Here is a 23,369-nt window from a genome sequence, read left to right on the forward strand (position 1 = left end):
AAAATTCCAGTAGATCTTACTCTATGCAAACACAATGTAGACTCGTGGCCAACAGGTCGTCAACAGCGAACTGTTGTTGCGGCGTCGGCATGTCGTCGGAGACTTTCGTTGTCTGATGAGGCCCCGTCCTCACGCCAGCTGGCAACCAGATGCATGCCGCTCGCATAAGGGTTGGCAAGGCGTCTCTGAGTCGTATCTCTTCTTACTTCTCGCTATCGGTTTATATGAAACATATTTGTTGCGCGCTATGCTGTCCTAAAGAAGGTTTTGACTAATACATTTATCTTGCTAGTTGTTTCATATAGTTTGTATCACAATCAATCATTCGATCTGTGCAGTGGAAACTTACGTTTCTCACAAACATTACGTTGGTGACACTGTTTCTGATTTGTCTCTCTGAACAGTCACCGTTGGCGTGTTGCCTATAGTTCAGCTCTCAGTGCTGTATTTACAAAAGTGTCCTCCACAAACACTGGTTGGGTGTTCTTCTATATATTGCTTTATATATTCCTTAAGTTTTGTACGTAATACGAGCACCATCACATGCGACAACAATAGTGGTCAAGTTAAGAATACAGGGTACTTTCCTGGCTCAATATTATGTAAAAATCAGCTCCTATTTCTTTCAGGCGTTGTTGATAATGTATATGTTTTAAAGACTTTTTGGTCATATCAGGTAATGCAGCACACTTTCTAAACAAATTAGAAGTATTTTGAATATTTTTGAACCTGCTTAGCGTTATTAAAAATTACAAAGAAATTGATGCAATTCGTTTTCCAGAATGCTTCCTCAAATTGAGGTACCTTTTAATGGAATGTTATATAGTTGAAGGCGACCCAATTTTTACCAGATATGCATGACATGATGGCTGAGGTACTAGACCTATTTAATACCACCTGTTACGTATATTACAATGATAAAAATATCACATCTTACATTTTAATTTTTATAATTTTTTCCTAATAAAAATGTTATTTTTTCTGTAATGTAGTTGATTCTGCAATAAAGCTTAAGTCTTCTACATAAGTATGGAGTATTGCAAGTTACAGAAAAAACTTAGAGCAATGATTTATAAACTTTTGGAAATATTTGGATCTGAATTCTGAAAAATACAACTTACCGGAAATTGCAAACGAAGATACGAGTCCAATTAAACTGTGCCTTAGAACATTCCATAAGCATAGTCTTCATCCTGTAGCATTTCTTCATCTTCAGGCTTCCTCATGGCATTCCTTTTAGCACTTCTTGCTTGTTTGGGAACTTGAAGAGCGAGTCTTTCAGCTTCGTGCACCCACTGTCTGTCTCATACAAGCAATTGATCTTCCACATTAAAGCCACATTTTATGGCTAAATTTCTCAGAACTTCCTACCACTCTATCATTGAAACATATTACTACATCTAGTACATCAACTTTTAATGTATTTAGTCCTAAAAAAACATTCTTGGGTAATCTTTCCCATATTGAATGGGTGAAACTTTCATTTGTGTTCTGAGAGCCCCCCCCCCCACCCCCCCGAAGACATTTTCTAAGCAAATCAGGGTTATTCATAACAGGCTCAGGAAGAGAATGCTAATGATGGTATATTTGACCACTTTCTTTTGCTTTTTGGTAACCTCACTAAGACTCTGCTCCTTTAGGGCAAAGTCCGTGAACAGGGCGGTCATCTGTGGACAACTTATGAATGTAAGTAGACCATACAGCTTTTCTCATTGCTGTAACATTATTCAGAGGTGCATTTCGTCTAATCGCCAGTCCACAATAACTCTGAAGAAGATCTGTTTCAGTTTCTGTCAATCTGCCTCAGCCAGACAGAAATTTTCCATTAGATGGTAACTTTCCTTTCATTTGTCTTCATAGCTTCCTCAGTCTAGCACCCATCCTCTTTTTCATCTGTCCACAACACTCCAGTTTCCTTACCAAGGTATCACCATAAACATTGAACTCATAAATTTTATTGAAAGCTTTAGAGTCCCTGTCACCTAGATACTTCGTATATCTAACGTTATAAACGGGTACCGACCTCTGAAATATTTTTAGAGCTCCATCACACTCCATACCTCCACTATACCTATCATTATTCTTACAACACTGAAGTTCAATATGTCCTTCAGTGGTACCATGACAGGTGTGGCAGTACTTAGGTAAGCACTCAACATCAACAATTTCTCCATTTCCAAGAGAAGCAGCATTTACAACACCATTCAAGGAACGATGTCCTCGACGTTTCCAGGTTCCATCAAGTGTAACAGCAATGTCCCTGGTTCCACTACCATTTACAGTTTTTTCTACTACACGTTTCATTGATGCTTTAGACACAACCATCAAGGCACCAAATCTATTTTATGTACTTGCTGAACTACAGGGAGGAGGAGGAAGGTCCATCAAACCACAGAACGTTTGAGCAGCCTTTTTTCCTTTTCATATTGCACGCATTGCACACACTTTATCAAATTCACATCATATGAATTATCCACAATGTTCGTAGCCATTTTCGAGGAAGATTTATTGCAGGATCTACACAGAACAGCTAATTTTTGCGCTAACCCCTTCCTGCTACTTTGTTGTTTAGTTATTTCCAGACAGCCTACACCAACACATTGTTTACATTTCGCCACTTCCTTTATCACGGAAGATTAGATACCCATATCAACAACAACAAATCCACTACAAACAGCGTCACTGTTAACACAAAAATTCGAATCTGGAGGCGTGTCAAGTGGGAGCTTCTTCTGTGAAGTACTGAAACAGACTACTTTCAACAGCATGGCTTGCTTTGTTTGTGAACTGGTTACCACAGAATTTCCTTTCATTGAATTTCTTGATGCGTGGCATAGTTGTTATTTATTGCGCACTAAAGGATATGTACATCCACAAATATATGGAACGCATGGGCAACAAACATTCAGTAGCAGGTAAACAGACTGCTTCAGCGAGACGAAAGTAAATACTAGCAAAGATAATCATTTACACACGCTAGAAACCTGCACTGTTACCAACATATACAATGTATCATACGTATAATCGCTGGAAACAGAAAGTTCACATTATTCTCGAAATAATACTGGTTACTGTAACAGAAATAAATAGGGTGTAGCGGCATTCACGACCGTAACTTTAAAATTTGATATATATAGGACATTTTTCATTTGAAACCCTATGATGTATATGTCAATGTAATCAGGAAAGACTATAGAATTTAATAAAGTTGTACAAGAATTTCGATTTTTCCACCATTTATAAGTACACTGTATCCTTAAAAGCGCTATGACTGACTACCATTACGGCAGAAATCAGTTTGCTGTAGCAGTACCATGTTCATTACGTGTGTTCATTCGCGTTTCGGTGTAAAACACTTTTTGAAGACACAATGGATTAAAAGTGTCCGTGGATACTTCACACAATTACTTCAATAGCCGTCGCTACGAGAGATGATTCTTCCAAATGTTCTATCTTTTTACGTTTGCGTCCTTTTTCAGTACCATTGAACTATTTCTCCTAAGCCTCTCATTCGGTTTAAACTGCGATTGATACAGAATCCTAGAGTCTCTATTGTCACACTTTTCTATGTACGTTGACAAACGAATATGGGCTACACTAGCGTTGGTTCCAATGGCTCGCGAAGTATGTTACAATACTGAAACTGTCTACATGTTTAATATTTCTCTCTGTGATTTTAAACGTGGAACCATATGTATAATATCTTTATAATGTATTACTATTTGGCAGTTTGCCTAGTCACTTGGTTCAGTGCCCTGACGTTTAGATGTGTATTGTTTCTCTATCATAAAATCGTTTTTTCTTCTACAGGACACCATTGTTGAAAACTTAAATGTGTAGAATATTAGGGCGCCTATGAATGAGCCGAAAAGACCAAAACAGTAAAAAGTTGGGAAAGACATCGTCCATCGTGTACACGAATCGAAAATTGTGTATCCAAAGACACACAAAGAGAAATTTTGTCTAAATTTAAGATTTAAAAGTACCGCGATAAGCAACTCTTAATCAGATCCTTCAACTAGTACTACAACCTTGCAGCATTTACATATGAAAATTGACGAACAAATGCTTAATTACCAGATTCTGTGCAAAACTTAATCATCACATATGAAATAATAAAACTAAACTTTAGCCATAAATGTGTACATATTTGTGTCTTACTGGCATAGCTAATGCTTTGTATTTACATGCCCTTTAGAGTGCAGTCCAACCATACTGCGTGTCTAGACGCCAAAATTGTCACTTTATGGTTCATATCTATTCACATTATACCTGTTTCTGTCATTGATCAGTATTCTTTGAAAACTACAACTTAAATGTTGCCACTTGTTTGACAAAATTACATTTCATGGCTTTAAATGTCACTGCCTAGTTGGTCCATTGAAAACGAAATTACTTCCACTATTTCGAAGGTTGTGTTGAAATTTCAATCAGTATGCATGCAGGTATGTACTCGTATGAGTGCATGTCACTACCATAACTGCTCATCCTTCTTTAAATGTCGAGAGTTCAACAAAAGTTCTTCCATTTTAGAAGAAGTATTCTCCAAACTTATTTACTATGAAATGCAAACTTAACTAATTATACTAACACGAATTAGGATCATGCACAAATTTTAAATATTGCTCGTGTTTCACACCTTGCTATGAAACAAATGAAGTACTTAAGTACTGTCTTTGTTTTAATCAGTGCACTATTTGAAGCCTTTACACACATATCCACAACAAACAAACATTTTTATGTACTTTATCTCTTAACTAAAATATACTATATACAGAATCATTATAGAGAATAATCTTTCTAGTTAGATAGATAGATGTTCAGCGATCACAGGCCCTGCAGACCATGCGCTGCTTACACAAACTGCCACCATTCACTCCTGTTTTGTGCCCGGTTCCTCCAGGTTTCTTCAATTCCCAGGGCTGCTAGATCCTTCGCCAAGTCGTCCATCCAGCGCTGCCTTGGTCGTCCAACGGGGCGGGGCGTTTGGTGTTTGGTTTCCCCGCTAGTGCCATCTTCGTCTGTCTTCAATCTGGCATACGGACTACAAGTCCAACCCATTGTATTCTTTTGCTCTATATCTTCTGTACGATAGCTGGTTGTCGCATCAGAAGGTAGATTTCCTCGTTTTTCCTCCTCCTCCATTCTCCGTTAACTAAAACTGATCCCAATATCTTCCTCATTACTCTTCTTTCAAATATTAATGGATCCTTCTCTTGATAGAGCCCTTTGATTTTAGTCGAGTGCGGGATAAAATACCCATGGCATTCTATGTATTCTGTCATTCCGGTGCATTGAGAATTCAGTACTGTTCAATATTAGTGCACAGCACCGTAGTTTTTATTACGTTAACCTTCACTTTCTCGCAGTATCTGCCATGACGTGATTTTGTCATTAATAAATTCAAAATTAATTTCCTACTACCTACTACTAACTGACATGTTCGCCCGGAAGGCTGAACTTTGCGTCCACTCCTCGCAGGAACTTCATGCTAAGGGACAGGGCACAGACGATTTTTTCGACAATGCGAAAAGTACATTTGACTGTTCCGCCCTCAAATTCCTTAGCAATCTGCGCCTGCCATTTAACTTACTGCCCCTCGGTGCCAACAACACCGAAGACTGTACAATGCCAGACAGGTAACGTCAGCACTGGAATCTGAATGGCTATCCTTTTAAAAAAAAAGTCATATCAAGGTTATTTGCACTCGCGCCTGTGTCTAACACAGCTGTCGTGGGTACACCTCGCACTACAGCGTTCATTACTACCTGAACTAGTACACGCTTAGGTACTGCCCACGAGCCGAAATTGCCACGAAGCTCTTCTCAAACATCGGCATTTGCATTGCATTGTAACTTGTGAAGTTGTTCATCAGTCCCTTGCCATTACTGTCTGGCCCCCATTAGGGAGCGCGATAGGGTCGGTTTTAATTCGAAGCGCCGGCGTCGTTTGAGGGCTGTTCTTCGGATACCTCTACATATCGCATGGCATGATTATGAGTGGTTGACGCCTAATAGGCGTACTGTGGTCGGCATCTACCATGGTTTCTGTTTGACGATGACCGTTGTACCCTAGAGTAAAACGATGTCCATTATTCCGATTTCGTTGCATGAGAATGGTTGAACATATTTTGCTGTCTATTTTGGTGCTCATTTGCGTGATATGAAGGTGCGCTATTCCCTGCTAAATGAACTTGACGGTTGCGGCTGTTGACCGAAGGAGGCTGCACCCCCTCCCCCCCCCCCCCATTTGCAGTTACCATTGCACCTCTTACCGTGTTTTGGATTTTACGTTTCGGAAAATGAGTTAGGAATAGTGTGTAGTACCACATTGTACTAATACATCTATAAAAACACCCGAAATATTAATTCTGAGAGTTTCAAGGAATAAGAAGATAAACAGAATTGGATTATAGATCACTCCTAGAGATTCAAATGATTAGCCCATTTCCCTATATGATACGTCGACGATTTGGGTCTTAAAAACAGAATTGAAAGAGCGCCTTTTAGAGAGCTCCTGCAGTTCGTCGAAGTTTATAACGTGCATCTCATGAATGAAAATGTTTCGTATATGATGCTACAGTCTAAAAATATGACATTTCCCTGCGGTGTCAAGTACGCAGTTTTTAGCGCACCGATATTGTCGAATAAATTTTCTACTCTTCGAGTACTTCCTGATGAGCATCTTTTAACGCTGTCATTTCGATACAGATCTCATCAAAATTTTCGTTAATCACATGGATTTTTCACTTCCCTAACTGTTCAGAATTGACCTTTAACAACTCCTTGGCAATACGATCAAACTCAGTTGTCATCTATTCTGATTGTTCCACGGAACTTTCTGTTAATTATTCTTGCACAGTGTAATCAAAAACAGACCTTAACTGTTCGTAGTGCTCCCTGGAAACACACTAGAGTGCTGTTGCAATCTGCACTGCTTGCAGTTCAAACATTTTACCAACACTGGCTGTTAATTCTTCCTGCTGCTTTCGCGTTACTCGCTCTAGAGACGTAATTACTTGTTCTGCTTGTTTCAATGCAAGACCGTGGAAATTATCATTCATCATATTTGCCAACTTATTGAGCCATGCACTAAATGGATCGTGAGCACGGCTAATTTTCGAATTTTCTACAGTTAATTCAGCTTGCATAGTTTTCTTATCTTGTAAGTTATTTAAATCTACATCAGGCGTTGTGGCCAAACGTCGTCATTGAAATATTAACTATTTTCAGTATTATCCAAGTCATTCATGTTTGTAACTTTCCTGATTTTTGACACACGACAGAATGATAGATTCTTCTAAAATACACCACACAGCACATACAAATACTTAGTAACACTGGCGGGCAGAAAAACTGAATTAAGACGTGGCAAGACTTATGCCTTTAATTCAAGCATAAGACGAACAACCTCTACCCGTCTTGTTCTTATAAAACTAAACAGCGGCAATGTTGCTTCGACTTCCACTATTACAATAATGAATTTTACACATACTGATTTTCATAAAGAAAAAAAAGTGAAATAATTACAACGGCAGATTTGAGCCATGAGCTGCTTATGGTACTGTGTGAAAGTCATTGCAACACAAAAAAAGACAAGATTTGATCAGTGGTGCACCTATCAGGTTTTTTGCGTCGATTCTTCGTAATTTATATAGTAAAGTTGTTAGCTGTTTTATAACAAAGAAATCTTATAACTTTGGAAAATTTTTTGCTATTACAACTTTTCATCACAGTTTGTGTTTCTGTCAATAGCTTCCATCCATGTAGTTACATGCAACAAAAACTAACATTATACAGAATATGTAATAAAATGTTCAGTTATCGGGCCCTCGCTTTTGAGCCATTGAAATGTTTTACTCTTGAAATTTTAGTACAAGAAAAAGATCTCGATATTACTATTATGAAAACTTTTGCCAGTGTATCAAGGCAAATTAAATAATGATTATTATGCAATTCCGTGACCGTCGGAAGAAACTTTCAGAAACGGGAAACCTGAGCAAAACAACATAGCTAAATGAAATTAATGACTATTGTCAAAAGATGTAAATTACGTATTCAGAAAATTATCACTTTAACGTCTATTAATATCAAGCCACTGAACTGTCGACGACATTGTTCGACATTAATTGACCGGTCATCCTAAGTTAGAAATGAAAAGAAATGATCGACCGCTCGGTCTCAGGAATTAGCGATATTGAATGGTAACGAGAGAACACGTGATGTGTTCGGTCCTTCCACTTATGAATAATTTGTCACAAATAGCTTCCTTATCTTTGTGGACTCTGAAAAGAACGATACAAATATTTATACAAAGTTATGGCTACTATCATGGGTCATTATCAGGTCTGGTACTGTAACTAAATTCCACTTACAGATTTCCAAAAACAATATGTTATTTTCTATCTAAAGATATGGAACACAGAAGCGTATGTGCTTACCCTGCAAGAATCCGAAAAAAAAGAAAGAAGCTACCACAGAACTGTGAGAATAAATGAAATGCCACATGGTTTGTTTTATAGCAAAATATATGCAGAGTTCGTTTCCGTTTGTCCTCTTTAACAAAAGTCTCCGACTACACATTTTTATTATGATATGAATTAGAAAAAAAAAATTACATAGAAAAACAAAACCGGCAGCTGACAACGTCTCTGTCTTCTCTTGGATATGACCTCACATGGTGGCAATGAGTGTATGTATTTCATGGCTAGCTGATATAGGGTGGCCAAAATAACCGTAGCCCCACATCTTATAAACAACGTACAGACAGCTCACTCGTTTATCGTAGTAAATTATTATTATGAAAAACAACGTACTGAAAATTCAGTAGGTCAGTAGTTCATAGGAGGTACTGAAAATGTTCGTAATAAACTTCGATGAACAACTCTGCACGTGTAACATGTTTCTGTAACCTTTTGTCAATTCATTTGGTGTGATTTCTGCAGACGCACTGCCAATGTTTGTTTCAGCTCTTCAATTGTATGCGGGTTTTTGCTGTATGGTTCACCCTTTAAATATCCCCAGATATAAAAATTGCAGGTAGACATATCTCTCGAACTGGGAGGCCATAAACCTGCAGAAACTATACCTGCTTCTCAGAAAGCGTCATGGACGTATGACACTGAAAATCGTGAATTGCGTGCTGCAGCGCCATTTGCGGGAAAAAACGCATATTCTCGTTCTTCCTCCGTTAACTGCGCTATGAACGGTTGCAACAATTCCGGTGCATACACTTGAAAGTTCACGGCGCTGTTGGAGAAAACGGGGGCCACAATCGATGCCCTGGAACTGCACACCAAACGCGTACTTTCAAATCATGCAGAGGCACCTAAAAGCGTTCCCTGGGATTGTCTGTTGCCGCACAGCGTATTTTGAGATTTCACGTACCGTTTAAGGTCAAAGTATTCTTCGTCTAAGTTAAGGTATGGATCCAGGTAACCATAAACGATGTGCATCAGTCTTACTTTGTGTGCTCGCATATATAACACATTCAACATGTTCTAGCAGGGCGTTCGTTTGATGTTTAGTTGCGACGATGGACGTCTAGTTGATTTCCGTGGAGTTCTTTGGATAGTCTCGTGAAACCGATCAACATATTCTGGCGAACAAACACGGTTGTTTGGAGTTAACGACTAAACCTATTGCTCTAAATTCAGTGATCAATTTCTGCACAACCCTTTTTGCAGGAGCAGCTGGTTCTGGATATTTTTTCGTGAACCTTTCATTTAAAGTTTTAAAAGAATAAACCCAAAAAAATATTTCAACAATAAACACTCTTTGTCCCGTTGAGAAAAGACATTCCGCAGAAATGTATTCACAACGAGCTCCTAACTGACTACTGAAAATGCAGCACGGATCACTAAATCGATGCTGGACACCACGTAACATTGTGTGACCCACTCGAGCGCCGAACTAGGGGTAAGAAATAACAATTCTCAGATAGTTTCTAATACCACGTTCACTATAACATGGGGCCTCTTGCATATTGGCCACCACATATAATGGTATACCGTTCAACATCCATTAATCAGCCTTGTACACCTAAATAAATTCAAAATAATTACTCCATGCTCCTTAACTTTTCCCCACATCGTTAACTTCATTATATCAACAAACCTCCACATTTTTCATCCAAACAGGTAACTCCTCATCTACATGTTATTTTACATGTTTTCCTAATTAAAACCTTCAGCAGTTATGTCATTCTAGTTCTGTTTAGTTCCTCTACTTTTTCATGACTCCTGAAACAAATGTACAACTTTACAAAAAATTCTTTATTGATACTAGCTATCTTCACACAATAATCAGACAGAACATCCTTTCGAGATTTGGCACTTATATCTAATCTTTTGGTACAACTATTTCCGTAACACACAAGTAATCGATTGCTTCATATCTCTGTAACTACTTTAACACTGAATTCTTATTATTATGACGACTGTTCCAGTGACCCTAATTTGAATACCCAGATGGCCACACCTTAATCTACTTGATCATTTCTACAATTTTCTTAATATATGGATGGGTAAGACAGGAGAGGAGTGAAACTTGAAACTCACCCAGCTGAGAGTGTACCAGTCACCAACTGGTATACCAGTAAAAGAGTTTCTGGTTCACTACGCCTATTCTGAATATACTTTATTGTCTGAGTTTCCATTGTCCTCATATGGATAGTATATTTTTACGTTTTCAACACATCCCCCTTAATATGAGCTCTGTTAAATTGCACATACTCTAGTTCCGTGGTGTTTGGATGTTCAGTCGTTATTATCCCGTGTGGCCCATTGTAAACATGATTGAACTTACGTATCTGTGAATTTTGTGCATCTTCCTGCAAGACGGTAATGCAACTATTTGAAGCTAAACACAGTTGACAACACTTAATGTTCAGTAACAGAACATTTTATTTCTCAAACATTCAAACATCTGGTACGACAGGTTATAGTTCTCACCGTACCTCTGTTTTCCTCCACCTGGCATAGACATATGTATAATCTGTAATCCAAGCTGTCCATAGTAAAAGAGGGGTTTTATAATATCTCTACCTTACACAGTTCAGTCTTTTCAAATTACTGTTGACATTCTTCATTCCCTTTGCATGTCAGATTTGCATTCGTTAGCTACCTCAAGTTTTGGGCATTACTTACAGGATCTGTGATACGTTTTCTGTAGAATTAACAGATATATAAAAATGACCTCAGTTGCCTCTCACTACTGGGAATGGGAAACCGCTTAATAGCCTCAAATTTACTTGGATCTCGGTAAATACCTTCCTCTGAAATTATATGGCAAAGAAATTTCATCTGCTGTTTACTAAACTCTTATTCATCCGGAACTGCCATAACTCTACTGTCTCAAAAGCGTCTAAGACTGCATCTAATTTATCTAAATACTCATCCCACGACTCGCTCAAAATGATCACATGCTACACAAAGTGACTTTCTTAGATAAACCTTCACCTAGAATTTTATCCAGTACTCTGCTGGTCAATCTCTGAAATGATCATTCCTGTCAGCATATCTGAAGATAGTACATGGGCGAGATTCTGGGACAAAAGATATTTGCCAGCACCCAGCAGTCAAGTGAATACTGCTGAGTATTTTCGCTCCTCGAACTTGTGAATGAGTTCTATTGTTTCAGGCCTATCTCACTTCAGTTAAATGGTACTGTTGACCGTGCATGCATCCAACACTAACCTCGCTCTCCTGTCCTCTTTATCAATCATGAATGGGAGCTAAGACACTGACTATCGGCTGTTTCTATACTCCCAAGGTCCAGTATCTTCTGTATCTCTCCTCATATCTGCACATCTATCACTCTCCTTTTTGCCTCGGAAATGGTGTACGTAGCGTGCGTAACGGGTCGCTGTGTGTAAGGTGAGTGAAGCGTACTTGGAATGTATCCTGATGGCTGAAAGAGCCACGTGCACTTTGAATAAGAAAATGCTATCTGACATTGAAGTCAACGTAAAATATTGGGTCGCCACCCACTGTAGCCATACGACAAATAAGGGGTTGCGCTGTGTCGGAAAATTACTTAATTTATTCATAAGAAAAACTCACTAAAGAACATTCATTGTAAAGTCACTGATAAAGAATGGGATGTAATTATTAATATGATCCAGGAATTGTTCACGTGAATCAAATATTGAATAAAGTGAAGAGTGTGCGAACACTGTGCAGAAGTGCAGCTTGCAGCAACATTGCTGAAAACAAGATCTTTTCCAAAGCATTTGTTTTAAATAAAAATGGTACACTAATTATTGGACCCGTGCGCATGGAAACGCTATGGATGGGCTAACAAGGAAATGTACAAGGTAAATGGCTTAGGTAAAGGAGACGTAACACCAGTACTTTAGATAAGATTGGAGGCAAAATTATTTATTCCTTAAAACATTGAAGTAATGCATCTATAGACTGCTGTTGCCTGGTAACTAAGTACAATTGCTTGTGAAACGCTATACGTTCCACAACAGACTCGTGTGCCCCCGTGGTTCGCGAAGACACAATTTCTACACACCGTGGTCAAATTTTAGCAACATCAAACCACGCAGTGGCGAACAATTAACATTTTACAGAGGACACATTTGAATAGACAAAGTATAATGACAAAGGGGCCAACAAACTCTAATATTAACCTATGTGGATGGTTTCCAACGGACATAAACCAATGAGACAAAGAAAATTCACAAAGAAGCAAAAATTACCAAGATTCGGAAAAGATTAGAATGTATACACACACAATTGCAGGCACACAAACATTCACATTGAACCGAGGGCGCTTCAACATATGCAACACCTTTGTACTACGTTCTTCTTACGGATCAAAGTCAAGCCTGCATTAGAAATCAAACTGAAAGTCTGAAAAAGCCTTGCATTCCTTTCTGCGACCCAGAAAACCAAGATGAAACGCGAGACCAAAAGCTAAAAGCTCCCCTCTTCCTATGAGACAACGCGCCAAGCGGTTAAGTCAACTCACCCTTCTTCGAAGGGACTTCGGCTGCAGATCCTCCGCGAGCTGGAAGCAGAATGGTCGCCTCACACACTCCAACGCCTCCCACACGACCCCGTGGCCAGGAAACCCCAGAGATGACGCTTCCGCCACCACCCCAACACCGGTAACTTTCGCACAAGGGGAACAAACCTCTTTGTCTACCTGAAAACTACAAGGGTTCGCCATTCTGTACGACTACCACTGATTCTCTGCAGCAGACTAAACAACCGTATAGCAAAATGAAACACACCCACATTCATTCACTCACGCATGCAAGAGAGTTCTGTGTCACTCGAAAGCAAATAAAATGATAACTACAGGACCGTTTCAATGGGATATTGTTTAATACAGAATAGTTTATGGTCCTTCATCTTCAGTTAACATTCTAGCCTTTCATGATACCTGGCTGCTGAAGATAGACTATATGCCGTTTGTGTAATACTGTAGCCAGACTCCACCAAAGCTCTTCATTAAAGTATGCCATTCCTTCTAATTTCTTGCTGATCATGTCGTTATTATATTGGTACTCTTGTACTGCTTCCACATAGAATATAGCACACCTTTCTGCTCCAGTTCTACGTTTTGCTGTTCTATTGTAGGCTGTTCTTCACAACGTAAGTTCATCCACATAAATCCTTCCTCCTTTTCTGCTTCGTTCTCTTCTATAAAAGTTAACCTCTCCTCCTCTTTTCTCCCTCTCGCGTCAAAAGTGCCTTCCTTCATCAAAACTCATAATCACTTCCACTTCATTCTACCAATCTATCTCGAAAATAATTATGTCCAAACCCGGCACTATTAAAAATGTTGCTTCATATTCTTCTCCTTATGCTTTAAAGGTAATTAACATTTGCCCATTAATGAGTTTCCACTTGGCACCTACAGCGTTCTCACACCATTTACTGGAAAACTGGGTAAGCTGATCTTTACGTTCAGAATTTGTTCATAAAGTTTCTCGGCCATATCACATGCTTCGCTTACAGTGTCTAACGAAGTGTCAACAGCCAGTTCACACTTTTTGATTGTAACAATAGGTAACATGGGTTATTTGGAAATTTTCTCATTTTCTTCCATTGCGTCTTATCTCAGTCCTCTACCATGTCATGTTTGCTAGTACTTTTAGGTCCCACTCCTGACTGGACCGTATCTGGAGTGACATTTAGTTTCCTGTACTCCCTACTTTCTCAATTCGTACCTCATTATTAATTTGCCTACCTTCTTCTCTCTCATAACTTCTTGACTCACCTTCTCTTCTGTGACCATCATGAAATTGACAGCTGTTACCATGGTTACCATATCTTTGACCACTGCCTTTTCTTCTGTAATATTGTGTTATAAACTCGATTTCGTTGGTAATTATTTCTCTCTTTGTTTCGCTCGTTCATTTGGTTGTTTTCCTGTGAGCGAATGGACTCTTAAGTGCTCCAATACTTCCAGTAATGTACCTATGTCTTTAATCAGGCTCCCTGATAAATTTTCTTACAGTCTCCAACTGAACCTCCTCTTTATTTTGGATATTATTACATAGTGGATCAAGGCTTGCTCTAAAGTTTCATTGAGCTCCCATAAATTCTCAGAAAATTCACTCAACGTAACTCTCCATGTGTTCAGACACTTGCCATATAATGAGTCTCTAAGTGTTTCACGTTTGTGACTCTTGAACCAGTACTTCTTCATAAATGCTCCCTCAGTTGATCGTAACGTCTCCGGTGAAAGTTTTGCCTTCCATTCTGTCTACTGGGACCTGGATTTTACCCGCATCTCTAAAGTGTACTGGGAAAAAACCCCTTAGCAAATATAATTGGTTTCAGTGTCCACTTAGTTTTTTATACTGGGTGTGCCTGTTGTCAGTGTTCACTAACAAAAATAAGATTTATTTCCACCATTGTCAAGGTTGTACAGCTAATTCTCCTATCATTCTCACTGGTTTTAATCTTCGATTAGTATATTCCTTCCTGTAAATTTTCCCTGACGCTCTGACTGTCTTCTTGCCTTTGCACCACTGCCGCCTTCTTTAAATTTATAACGAGTTCAGTTTATCTAATACTTTAATAGCAAATTTTCTTGGCTGTTGTATCTGTGTTGCTTCTTCAATCTGTTGATCAGGTTGTGGCTCTACTTCTTGAATCTTCCCTACCACTTTGGTTTCCTTGGCTTTCCTGGAGATCTCCACTCCCAGCTTGCCCTCATCTTCAAGGAGCTGATCCATGTTATGCTGCAGTTTCCTATATCTCTCTCATCGAAGTCTCTCTTTATTTGTTCCTGGTGCTCCTACAACTCTATTTTCAAATTTTCATTTTCTTTGGATAATTTCTACAATATTTCTTGGGATGTATTCTCTTTTCTTTCTTGGGTCTTTTGCGAACTTTGTTCTTTTTCTAGGGGTGTCTTTTCTACGCTGTCTTTGGTTTCTCGTATATTCTCCACGTTTCCTTTGTTTCCTCAGGCCTCTTCTCTTTGTCTTTTTGTGATGTCTTTGAATTTCTTGGGACAAATGGATCATTAACCTTTCAAAAACTGATTGTAGCTGTTCCCCAACCAATATCGGTTATCTGTCTCTGGTTTTACCTGTGTCTCAGTGTCTTTGACTGAATGACTAAAAGAGAAGTCCACAATCATGGATCCCTGAACCAACTTTTTCTTCCCGCCCTACTTCCATCTTTCCAGACACTTTACGCCCAACCTCTCGCTTTGACGCGGAAGATATCCTGACTGTTCATAATATACTGACAAGTACTACTAAAAAACATCCATCATAATTTACAGTCAATTACGTAATCATTCACAGCTTCATTTCAGTTAACCAAAATTAACAAAATAGCTATCACCTCTTGATACAGTAATCCTCACCATCCTACCAAAATCATAGACTAACATTACCATTCACAGTTTCAAACAAAACATTTAAATAAGGTATTCATTATAAAATACTAATCGTATAACCCTGTAATTTACAATAAATAGTGCATTTCAATTCATGTTGCTTGCTACAGTCGCTGCCTAGTAGTGTGAATACAGGGTCGCACATGAAATGTGTCACCAACTGTTTTCTACATAATTTATGAGATGCACTAGATATCCCATTGAGCATCTGAACACCATTAACAGTAGAGGTCGGAGAAACAAATGAGGTATGAAATGACACGTAATTCACAATACTGTCTCTAGGAAATTAGTATTTACAAGATGACCGACAATGGACGACAAATAACGTGACAGTGATCGGCAGTTGTGTTATTTTTTCACGAAATTAATACTCTTGTTACCATTCAGAGTGGTTTAGACCACGGAATAACAGGCGGTAGGTCCCTTCTAAAGAACAGTTAACAGTCTGTACGATCACTGAGGAAGCACTTGTAGTCATGGGGTATCGTCTAAACGTCCTCGGTCACGTCTTCGAAACCCACCACCTCTTAGATTTTGAATAAAAACCATTAGCGTTGTAGGCTGAAGATTTCCTGCATAAAAGTCACCCTCATTCAGCCAGCACCTTATCAAAGAGGGCGGAGGAAGGGACAGAACTTCAGGACACTCTGACGCGCTTGGTATGGGAATCTGCCCCTATGGGAGGAAGAATCGGTATAGATCAACAACAAGGGTAGACAGAAGTCAATGGAAACCGTTGCATCATTGACACACAATGTGTATCCACAGGACATATGGTCTCTAGCTGAAAAAGTGTGATGATGATCTCTCAGTTTGCCAAATATTCTGGAGTAGTACCACTTTCGGATATCCGAGAGGATACTGCCAAGTGGATGTCACCATGAGAAAAAGACTGAATAACCAACGACAGATACGGATCTAAGAGACAGGGCGTGGAATGTCAGAAGTTTTATGTGGTAGGGAAGCTAGAAAATCTGAAAAGGGAAATTCTAAGGCGCAATTTAGATATAGTAGGGATCAGTGAAGTGAAATGGAAAGAAGACAAGCACTTCTGGTCAGATAGATATAGGGTAATATCAACAGCAGTAGAGAATGGTACAACGTGAGTAGGGTGCGTCATAAATAGGAAGGGAGGAAAGAAAGTGAGTCATTGTGGACAGTTCATACATAGAGTTGTTCTCATCAGAATCGACAGAAAACTGGAATTGACAACGTCGCTAACTGAAAATGAAAAGGTGGGGACAGTGTATGAGGATATTAAACGGCTAATTCAGTACGAAAAGTAATGGAGGATTGGGATGCGGCCGTCGGAAAAGGATAGAAGAAATGATTACCGGAGAATAAGGGCTTGGTAGGAGGAACGAAAGAGGAGAAAGACTAACTGACTTCCGCAATAAATTTCAGCTACTTCTGGCGAATACTGTGTTCAATATGGAAAACTCCGGAAGATAGTGGAAGATTTCATTTAGATTAGACCATGATCCGATAGAGATTCCGAAATCAGACACTGGACTGTAAGGCGTACCCAGAACCAGATATAGACTCAGATCACAACGTATTAGTGATGAAGAGTAGGCTGAAGTTTAAGAGATTAGTGTGAAAGAATAAATGGACAAAGAAGTGGTATATGGAGTTACAAAGGAACGAAGAAATACACTTGAACTTCTCTCAGAGACACTGCTATAAGGAATGGCATAGCAGGTAGTTCAGCAAGAGGAATGAACATCTCTAAGAAAGGGCAGTCAGAGAAGATGGAAAGAAAAACACAGGAAAAATACTTCAATTGATCGGTAAAAGAAGGAAGTACAAAAATTTTGAGGGAAATTCAGGAATACAGAAATACAAGTCAGTCAGGAATGAAATAAATAGGAAGCATACGAAAGCTATGGCTAAGTGGCTGAATGAAAAATGAGAATAAATCGAAAAAGAAATTACTGTCGGAAGGACTGACTTAGCACGTAGAAAAGTGAAAACAATCCTTAAGTGAAATTAACAGCAAAAACATTATGAGCGCAATGCGAATTCGGCTGTTAAATGCAGAAGAGAAAGTAAACGTCTCTATGAGGGGGAAGACGTGATAGAAGGATCAGTCGATATAGAAAGAGATAGGGGAGCCAGTATTAGAATCAGTTTTCAAAGAGCTTTCGTAGACTTAAGGTCAAATAAGACGGAATGGATAGATATCATTCTATCAGAATTTCTAAAATCATTGGGGGAAGTGGCTAGATTGCGACTATTCACTTTTGTGTGTAGAATGTGTGAGTCTGGCGATATAACATCTGACCTTCGTAAAAACATCATCCACACAGTTCCGAAGATTGCAAGAGCTGGTAAAAGTGCGAGAATTAAAGCACAATCAGCTTAACAGCTCATGCATCCAAGTTGGTGACAAGAATAATGTACAGAAGAATGGGAAACAAAATTTGGGATCTGTTAGATACCGATCAGCCGGTTGATAATGTAAGCAAGACTGAAGAAAAATCAGGACATGTTCATAGGATTTGTCGACCTTCAAAAGCGTTTGGCTATATTAAATGATGCAAAATGTTTGAGATTCCGAGAAAAACAGGTTATAGGGAAATATGGGTAATCTCTGTGTATAAAAGGCAATGTCCTGACTGACTGACTCATCATCCCTCATCCAAAACTGCTAAGGGTAGAAACCTGAAATTTTTTGAGAAGGTGTGGATCTTATATTGTAGGCGCTGTTTAAGAAGGAATTTTTCGAAACTCCAGCCCTAATGGGGTGAAATAGGAAATGAAGCGTTTTTTTTTCTTTTTAAATGTCGCCATTACGGAAATTTTGAAGCAAGACTTACGAAAATTGGTATTCGGTTTCTCGGTCAGAAATACAGAAACACGCGTTTTAGCATTATAGGAAAATTTAACTCTATGAGGGTGAAATAGTGGGTGAAAGTTCTTTCTGAAAATGTATCATTATTGAAGAACTGGTGAAGTATTTTTAGAGCTATATATATGAACATTGGTATTTGGCTTATCGGTTACAAACAAAAAAATACCTGTTTCAGTGTTTTTGGGAACTGAACCCCGAAGTAGGTGAAATAGGGGATGAAATTTTGTATGAAAATATTTTATTATGGAAGCACTTTCAAAGCTAAATGTATTAAAATTCAAATTTTGCTTCTCAGTTAGAAACAAAAAAAAAAACGTGTTTCACTGTTTTTGGAAATTCAACCCCTATGAGGAAAAAAACACGCGATGATAATTTTTATGGAAATATTTCATTGTGCATTTTTGAAGCTAAGTCTTTGAAAATTAATGTTTTGTTTCTTGGTTAGAGCAGAGAAAAATATATTTCACGCCTAAGGATGTGAAATAAGGTCAGACTGATTAACTCACTCATCAACGCTCAGGCTAAACCGCTAAGGATAGCAACTTGAATTTTGGAGAAAGTATGGACTTTGCTTGTAATGTAGCCATCGTTTAGGAAAGGTCTGTTCAAATTTCAATCCCTAAGGGGATTAAACAGGGGACGAAATGCTTTTTGGAAGTATGTCGGGGAATTTTGAAACTAGAACTAGGAAAACTGGTATTTGGTTTCGCAGTCAGAAAATGAAAAACACTTATTTCAGCATTTTTGGGAATTCTACCAATGTGAGGGGAAATATTTTGGCTTAAAAGTTTTTGAAAATAAGAAATTACTAAAGAAATATTGAAGGATTTTTAAAGCTATATCTATGACAGTTGGTATTTGACTTTTGGTTAGTAATTAAAGAAATTCAACCCCTAAGAGAGTGCAACAGGGGATGAAAATTATTAAGAAAATAATTTGTGACATTAAAAAAATTTAAAGCAAAATGTATGAAAATCTGTATTTCACTTTTTGGTTAGATATAAATAAATATTTGTTAGTGGGCATAGGTTGCTATGGAAATGCCTCCACAAGAACGCAAAGGCATGAGCAACAAAACCTTAGGACTCCAGCTACCAGAATCGCTCTTTGGTCAGAAGTGCATTCGGAAAAGACCATACTTATATGGCCTTAATTAGCGCGAAAAGATTAGAAGATGTTGCAGTTTGTGAACAACATAAAAATGCGATTAAATAAAAACAGAGAAATCTTTGCAGGCCATACATTCTACGCCAGTGAAGCATCGAGTGCTAAGATAGTATACGAGAACAATATGTATAAAAGCCAAGGGGGAGCAATAAGGGTAAAAAAAACCAAGAACGAAGAGCTCCGATTAAAAAGGCTGTAAGACAGGAATGTAGTCCTCTCCGCCACTATTAAATCTATACATCGAAGAAGCAATGACGGAAATAAAGGAAGGGTCATGAGTGGAATTAAAATTCAAGGTGAAAGGATATCAACGATATGACATCGTTATCCTATGTGAAAGTGAAAAGTAATTACAGATTGGAATGGACAGAATGGAATGAGCAGTCTAATAATTACAGAACATGGACCGAGAGAAAATCGAAGAAATACGAAACTAATGTAAAGTAGCAGAAATGAGAACAGCAAGGAACTTACCACGATATCACCAAGTACATGAAGTTAAGGATTTCTGCTACCTAGGCAGTAAAATCCTCCATTATAGATGGAACATGGAGGATATCAAAGGGAGACTATTACTGGTAAAAAGGTATTCCTGACCAAGGGAGGTCTACTAACAACAGACATAGCCCTTAATTTGAGGAAGAAATCTCTGGGAATGTAATGTTTGGAGCACAGCATTGTATGGAACTGAGACGTGGACTGCGGGATAAGCAGAGGAGAATTAAAGAATTTGAGATGTTGTGATACAGAAAAAAGTAGAAAATTAAGCAGACTCATAAGGTAAGCAATGAGGAGATTCTCCACAGAATCAGCGTGTTAAGGAATATAAGGAAAACAGGCATGAAGAAGTGGCTGTATGAGAAAATTGCCACCACAGCTGTATCTTGGAAAAGCCTATCACACGACTAGTTTCGGCGTCACGTTGGCACCATTCTCAGGCCCAACCACTACCACAAGACTATTTGATTTCCTTGGCGAATTTGCTGTGAGATCCTTGTTAGTATCACACGTGGGATATCTTTCATGGGGAGTCTATACTCAACACCATGTTGTTTCCAACAAATCACTCTTTTGGCGCTGGTGGGATCTGAGAATGGTGGTAATGTGCCGCCGAAAATACTCTCGAGATGCGGCTATGGTGGTACTTTTTCTTGTACATATCATCAGCTCAGCCAATTGCTTTTTGTTCACTGGAGAGTACTGAAACTGTACGAGTTGTTATATAGAGAAGTCCCAGCAATTCGTGCTGAAAGGCAGTAAAAAGCTCGATGTCAACACGCTGAAAAGGAAAAATGATGCTTTGAATACAACCCAGAAGCTCTTACACAAGGATCACAAAAGTAGTTTGAAGTAATCTGGAAGAACGTGAAAGCGAAAGCAAAGAAAATGAAAGCTAAATGTAATCGAGAACAATTTCAAACTGTCAGTGGAGTAGGTGAGACTAAGATCGACGATATAAGCCAAATTGTTGTTGATGTAATCCCACAAGTTTTCGAGTGGATAACTGGAGTTAACGACAATAGCACATCTGAAGATAATGTGATATTTTCAAGCCACTTCGATGATGATAGCTGCTCTGAAGGAAGCAATGAAACTATTGATGATGGAACTTTCTCCCACAGTCATAAACCTCGGCCTGCATTTGCTGATGGGAGCTTATAAGAAGGTGTGCCCAGCTAAAGAGGGAGAGAACATGTGGTTGTAGTGAAGAACCTTAAGTTGTTGAATAAAGCAGACGAGCTTCATTCCTTAAAAATTCGTTTAATACGAGAGTAATGTTATTAGTAGAAAGACAAAGCGAAATCATCGAAGAAGAACATAACCTTAAAATGTAAATTATGAATAAGCTCAGAAACGTAATGGAACCCACTTCAGGTTCCAGTTCTTCAGCCAATGTGCTCGAGAAATTTGTTTTTTGGCGAATGAATAAGAAAATATTCATATTATAAAACACCTTTTATTTCCTTGATATTTTTACAAATGGTTAATATGTTTATGTTTCTTGTATGGCACAATTTTTGTGTTTATCATTCAGCATCGGTACTAATTTTTGTTAATACCACATTCTAATATTTATCTGAATTTGCAATGTTATAAAATAAGTCTTTATTAGAAATAATCGAAACATTGTATGACTTAGTACACTCAATTAAGAAATGAAATGAGAATGTTAATCCCCTAGTAAAAAAATGAGAAAGAAAGAAAGAAAGAAAGAAAGAACATAACTATAAAATTACACTTAAATAATATGAGTCACTTTTCACTGCAGTAGTGACCATCCGGTGGCTTCTTTATTCATTTAACAAGGAAAAGCCTTTCCTCTAATTTTACTATCAAATTAGATAAAATTTTAATTAAAATCGTTAAGTATAATAGACCTAACAGTTCGGCCTGCAGAATCTGCTTCTGGCTGAAATGCATACTGTTCGATGTCATTCACTTCCACGGCACCAGGGTGAAACAAATCTCTAACTTCTAATCCAAAATTGTGTAGAACTGCAGCAGCCGCAATAATATTCCCACACTTGTTTGGTTTAAATCGATTGTTTCAGTGTGAATTTGGAAACGTTTCTTCCAAACACCGACCGCTCGCTCTATTACACTCTGGCTGCGATCTGTGTTCTATTGAAGCACCGTTCGGCTCCTGTGTGGGCTCGGAACACAGGCCTCGTAAGATGTCGGGAGGGAGCATGTCCACCATCTCCAACAAGCAACCCATCAAATTGTCCATTTTCAAATTCTGCAGCAACTCTACTATTTTCCCAAATCCGTGCATCATGCGTGGAACCCGGCCACCGGCTTAGCACGTTCAAAATCTTCATATTGGCACCACAGATGATTTGTGTCTGATAGATCTTGCAATTCCTGTATAGCTCTGCTTGCGCTCCAGAAGGACAGAGTATGGGTAAATGCACACAACCTATGGCCCCTATGGCACTTGTGAGTCCACCAGTCCGACAGAGGTCCCTTTTATTCTTTCATATATTTTCTTGGCTCTGTAGATGGCTTTAAGGCAATTAAACTGTCTATCACACTGTTAAAACTCCTCCAGCAGTAGTCCGATGGATATTAATGAGAGCCCCTGCTAAGATTCGGTAAGTACCTGTGCGAAACGTTCTCAGTCCACAAAGAACTTGCAGCCTAGGAGACAAACCACGGTTCCGCTCAGAATAATGCTGGAGTAACGGCTCCAGCAATCCAAGCAGCAACTCAAAAGATTCCTTACGAATCCCAAATCGCTCTTTAAAATCACTGTCGATATACATCACAAATGGGTCCCTTCTCTAGATTACAACACTCATTTTTGGGATGTTCACCTCTTCCTCCACCTCCATATAATCTTTGTAGTCCAGATAATCCATAGAATTCGACACTTAAAACACAGAACTCAAAGATAGTACCTTACTCTTTTACTTTACTCATACTACTGCCTAGGAGTGAATTTTGGCCTTATTTCCTCCTCAAGTTACTAA

Source organism: Schistocerca cancellata, chromosome 5 (assembly GCF_023864275.1).
Source record: "Schistocerca cancellata isolate TAMUIC-IGC-003103 chromosome 5, iqSchCanc2.1, whole genome shotgun sequence".
In the NCBI taxonomy this organism is placed as follows: domain Eukaryota; kingdom Metazoa; phylum Arthropoda; class Insecta; order Orthoptera; family Acrididae; genus Schistocerca; species Schistocerca cancellata.